This window comes from Vigna radiata, chromosome 2 (assembly GCF_000741045.1).
Source record: "Vigna radiata var. radiata cultivar VC1973A chromosome 2, Vradiata_ver6, whole genome shotgun sequence".
Classification (NCBI taxonomy): domain Eukaryota; kingdom Viridiplantae; phylum Streptophyta; class Magnoliopsida; order Fabales; family Fabaceae; genus Vigna; species Vigna radiata.
Window position 1 is genome coordinate 10807887 of NC_028352.1, and position 5796 is coordinate 10813682.

At 29.1% G+C, this 5796-nt stretch overlaps 1 long non-coding RNA gene across 1 annotated transcript; it reads left to right on the plus strand.

Annotated features, from left to right (window-relative positions):
* The first annotated feature begins 1283 nt into the window (after positions 1-1283).
* On the plus strand, positions 1284-3609 carry LOC106755996. Its single transcript, XR_001375434.2, has 3 exons — positions 1284-1496; positions 1644-1716; positions 3373-3609. It is a non-coding gene; the product is annotated as an uncharacterized LOC106755996 (long non-coding RNA).
* Positions 3610-5796: the final 2187 nt, after the last annotated feature.

The following is a 5796-nucleotide window of genomic DNA, read 5'->3' on the forward strand; positions in this document are numbered from 1 at the left end:
CAAATTTTAGTCAAAATAATATATAAAATATATCTAATTAATAGTAAAGGCCATTGAACAATTACAATTTTTTTAACATTTAAAAAAAATTAATAGCTTTCAAGTTGAATATTCCATCTATTTTTACATTTATTATTCATCTATAACAGTGTCATCAGAATTCAAATTTATATTCTTTATGTCTCACTTGTATTTATATATTCACACTTGCAAATAATTGTGAAAATAATTTTAAGAAAACTGTTTTAATTTTCATTCTACATTTATTTATTTCTAATGAATGAAAGTGAATTATTTATTAGAATTATTAAATTAAAACAAAACTTAATTAGTAACATCACTTAAAAGTTTAAAGATTAAAATTATATGTAATTATTGAAGATCTTTTCTACGATAGGAAGAGTGAATAGGATAAGATACTTCTCACGTGTTCATCAAGACTCTACGCGAAAATTCATCGTTTTCTGTGTTCATTATCCAATTGGTCCTGCGTGGTTGGGATTTGGATATGAATAGGATATATAATAATATAATATAATATATCGAGCACCACGAATAAAATGCATTTGTAGTGATTTTAACGTTTAAGTTACTCTTCGTAAGATAATATTAAATATGAGTAAAATATATATTATACTCAACGCATATGAAATGCTTGGAATTTTTTCAGTTAAGGATTAAATATTTTTTACTTCATTTTCTATACGAAATTAAAATTCATCTTTTATGAAATTTAAATAATTATATTCATTTTAACTAGTAATGTTAGTTTTTTTATATATGTTAAATATTTTTTTATATTAAAAATAAAAAGTGTTAAACAGCATAAACAATTTAAATATTAATACAAAACATATTTAACATATAATTTAAATATTAATATAAAACATATTTAACATATACCTAATTATTTTTAAAATTTGAGAACTAAAATTTATTAATTTTGAATATAAACTAATTTCAATATTTCATTTTAAAACAAAATAAAATTATTTCTAAATTATCAAAATAGTTCTAATTTACTAGGTAGTTTAAAAATTTATTTTCATTATTTTCTTAACTTTTGTTTCATTTTATATATCTTAATTTTTTGACTTATTCAATATTAATAAAGTTTATTTCTATTCTTTTAGATAATTTTTATTATAATCTTAATTTCATATTTTTTTCCTTTCACATAATTTCATTTAAATGATATACTACAAATTTGGAAAAATGTAAAGGTATGAAAAATTATAAAGTCATTAGGCCTTATATGGAGGCAACTAGGCCCATAAACTAATGGTACCTTAACCTTAGAATGGGACTTTTTCAGAAATCAAATTTTTCATAAGCCAATTTTCCTTTCTCTCTAGAAACCCTTTTTCCCTAAATTCTCTCTGCCTTCTCTCTAGATTTCCAGCTAATTGAACCGTTCAATCTTGGATTTGAAGGTGCTCAAGCGTTCACCACACCGAAAGCTTTCTTTTGATCCGATTATATTTTCGATTGGATCAGTAAGTAATTTTCTCCTCTTCTCCGCTGTTTCGCAACTTAGGGAATGCCTTTTTCGGGTAGCAGACAACTAGGAGCGTTCTTCTTTTTATTCTTGTTTAAAGCTTAGCTCTAAGAGCTTATTCCTCCACTATTTCGGTGATATATAGGTACTGTAAATTCCTGTGTTGCATAAAGTTGTTGTGAGAGCGTCTCTTGTGAACTGTACTGTGAGAAACCAAGGTAAGGGGAGCTACTTATACTTTTATTTTATTTGTTGCGAAGTGACTGTTTGAGAAATCTGAATTACNATGTGAATTTAAACTGTATTTTGGTTCTACACATCCCGTTTGGTAAGAACTGATGAATCTGTTTTGAGTGATTATGCATGTTGAATTAAATATGTGATATATTGTGAGCATGTGTTGTTACTGTCCTTAAGTGTTTAACTTAGTATGCGCTGAATTTGACTGAAATGATGATCCTGGGAATGATTCCTGTTTATATATTGATTGTGATATGCTCCGAAGGAATTTGATGAATCTGGTTGCTGGAATAAGTCGGGGGTAATACTGATTTGATGGGAAAAATGGGTTGAGTGTAGCCTCAGGTTCTGTGAGAGGGGATGTATAACTTTGGGAATCAGGGAACTAAAAATAATAGGCTAGTTATATAACCAGCAAGGAAATTGGGTTGTGTTGGGTTGGGAAAAGAGGGAGCATTGTAAGCTATTTGGATGGTGATTTTGTGCATTTGGGGTAATAAGTGCATTTGGTCTGTTCTGGCAGTTTAGACAAGTCAGTTGTGACTTGTTAAACAAATAAAATTGAACAAAAACACATTAAAAATGACAGAATTGAGTTAGAGTCCATAAGTCATAGGATGCGATGTTTTGAAGTTAAATTCAAGCCTAAACAACTCTAAAAGCACTATATTAACATAATACGAAACGTATGATACATATATATATATATATACATATATATATATATATATATATATATATTAATATAATATGGAAATATAAGTTAGGAAAGAATGATATATATTATATTAATATAATAGGGATATATATAAGATGCAGGAAAGTCCTTATGATATAAATTGTTATCATAATATTTATATATAAAAGAAAGTATGAAATATGTTATATTAATATATTACATATAAGAGATGCAAGANAGTAAATATGATAATAAATTATATTAAAATAATATTGTTTCATAGAAAATTAGTAATAAAGATTAGGTATGATATCAAATTTTACCAGTTGGAAATGTATTATTTTACAAGAAATTTTAGAGTTTTNTAGAGTGATTGAGATATGACAGTATTGTATATTTGAGGTGATTGGAAGTGGTTGTGGAACATGTTCTAGTACATATGACTTTATCTTTAAAGCTTAAACATGTGGTTTAATTGTAAAAATCTCTCGGTGAGATCCTTAGTGTTTTAAAATGAAAGTAGGAGCTCAGTTTTGGGGGTCATCCTGACGCTCCAATGGCCAATCATGTCACTTAGAGAGATCGGACCATGTGGTGAGGAGTAGCAGGAGGTCTTTAGTCTTGGGGGCTTCCAGTATGCCTCAAGGCCCGGAACGGACTAACCTCGTGAGTGTGGCAGGGTGGGGAACCCAAGTTTCATAAATCACCATGAGTGCAAGACCCGCCATAGCTCGACTTTCGTTTTAAAGTCCGGACAAGTCAAGTCTAGAAATTAAAATGCTTAGGTTGTGTTTCTGAAATTGTTGGATATAAGTTATTTCTTGTATGTTACATGCTTAATCTGATGCATGATTTTATATAATTAGCTCACCCTTGCAATTGTTTGCTTGCTTGTGTTGTGCCATGTTGCGTGTGCTGCCCTGTTGCGATGATCATCCATTCTGGATGTGAGCAGAGGAGAATGAGGTGTCAGTGGGGGATGTCTTGGAGGAAAATGGAGATGTTGCTGCCTAGTTCTTTAGGCTTTAATTATCTTATCCTAGGATATTTTGAAGATACTTTGTCATGTTCTAAGTTTTAAATTCTTTGTAATTTAAAGGAGAAACTCTAGTACTCCAAGTTTCCAAATTGTACTGTTTAAGGATGACTGTAATCCTATTACTCTTAACTGCTTTCTAGTATTATTCATACTGACGCCTTTATTGTATTATATATTTTTATAATATAATTGGGATGTCACAAAAAATAAATCTCAACAATATTAAACTAGATAATTCTAAGATACATATTTTATAATTTGTTATTTTCCTAATATTACTTTTTTTTTTTAATCTTTTATATGGTTGCTAAAGTACTTATATATCTATAATATCATTTCTTTTTTATATAAAGATAATTATAATAGTCATCACACAAAATATAAAAACAAAATAAAAAAAATTTAAGTATAAACTAACATAAATTATATAAATCAAAATTCACAATTTTCACAAACACTATATGAAATAAACCCGGTATACAATCACTAAACTTCATTTTCACAACAAACAATTACATTAAAACATTCATTATTAAATCTAAGGACGAAAAGATAATAACACCTTTCAGAACGCTTGTATTGAGTAAGTCACACTGGAGACTAAGACTCAACTTATATTAAAGTCTACTATGACACAGTAGTTTAATGTAATAGAGGTAGTTTATTATATTTTTTCAACAAGGCTTAATATCACAACCTCATTTACATTATCACCACTTTTTATCTTTATATGATTTAGATTATCAGTGAGAGTCTATATCTCTTTTCACTTATGGACTCACCACTCAAAACCATATAACATATATAAGAAGAGTATCATTTCAAGTAGTTGTAATTTTTTATATATATCAATAACCATAACATTCAATCATACTTCGTCATTATATACACATTTTACCACAAAAATATTTATTACAAATGGAAAAAGTGAAATAGTCGATTATTTAAAGTAATAATCGATTATCTTAAGTCCCAGTGTAAAAAAAAAAAAAAAGAAAAAAAAAATTTTTCTTTTAAAAAAAAATAAAATTTTGGTTTGTTTTATTAAAGGGGATTATTACATTTAAAGAGGAAGATATATGAGTCTGTTAGATATCCTGTTTTTATCTCTATTATGGATTAATTACTCTTATCTCCTTTGTTGTAAAATTAAGAACATCACATTTCACAAAACCTTCAACTCTCTGATTATCCTCCAACCCCTCCTTTTTAAAGTCTATTTGTATTTCTTAATTAGAGTTGAATTTCTGTTTTTCTTATATTCCATGAGGTATTTTGTTCATTCATGTTATAAAATTTCAATTTTATTCCTGTTTTGAAATGCATCAATTGTTTTGTTAAAGGCAAGATCATAGTGAGGGGGAGATCATATTAAGGGGGAGCTTTTTATATTGATCTTTTTGCTTATGATAAAAAAGGGGGAGAAGTATATTTTTAGGGGGAGAAATATAATATAAGTTGATACAGGTATTGCTAACTATGTTGTTGTTTGTTAGCTTGTATGTTTTTGCAAGAAAGCCAAAGTTGCTTTTAAAACTTGAACTTTTTATCATCATCAAAATGGGGGAGATTGTTACCAATGAGGAGCATTGGTAAATCTTGAAGTAAATGGTTTTGATGATGCTACAAGAAGTTTAACCTAAAGAAGATATTAGAAATATTTTTAAAATCACTTTGTAGAAAATAAATGCATTAGGAATGTCCTTAGATATGTAAAACTTATATTTTAGGTATTGTTCCGAAATAATCGATTACGAGGAGCAATAATCGATTATCATGAGCTTTTCTGAAAAACTGTGTTGCTCTGGAATAATCGATTATCACTCCAAATAATCGATTATCACAAGTCTGTTTTGAAAATTGCCTAAGTTATTTTGAAAAACCTGTAACAGACTTGAATAGTCGATTATCACTTACAATAATCGATTATTACTGGCAGTTGGGACTTGACCTTTCATATTCAGACTAGTTGGCTATATATTGGTCTTTTGAGAACTTCAGTAGTAACTTTTGAACATAGAGCTTTTGTAGAATACAGTTTGTCTGAGGAAGTTCTCAAAAGCTAGTTCAATTCCCTTCCCTGGTCTCGTGAATAGGAGAAGCTCGCGTTTTGTGTGTCGATAGTCGGAGCGATTCTCTTCGAGTTGGCAAGGTGCTCTTGCCTGGTCTTGTGAATAGGAGAAGCTCGCACTTTGTGTTTCAAAGATCGGAGTGGTTCTCTCCAAGTTGGTAGAGCAATTGCTTCTAGTTCGTGTGTCAAAGGAAGCGCTTCTAGCTCGTTTGTCGAAGGAAGTTACTCATTGCACTCTTCCGGTTCGTTTGTCGAAGGAAGGTGTTTTT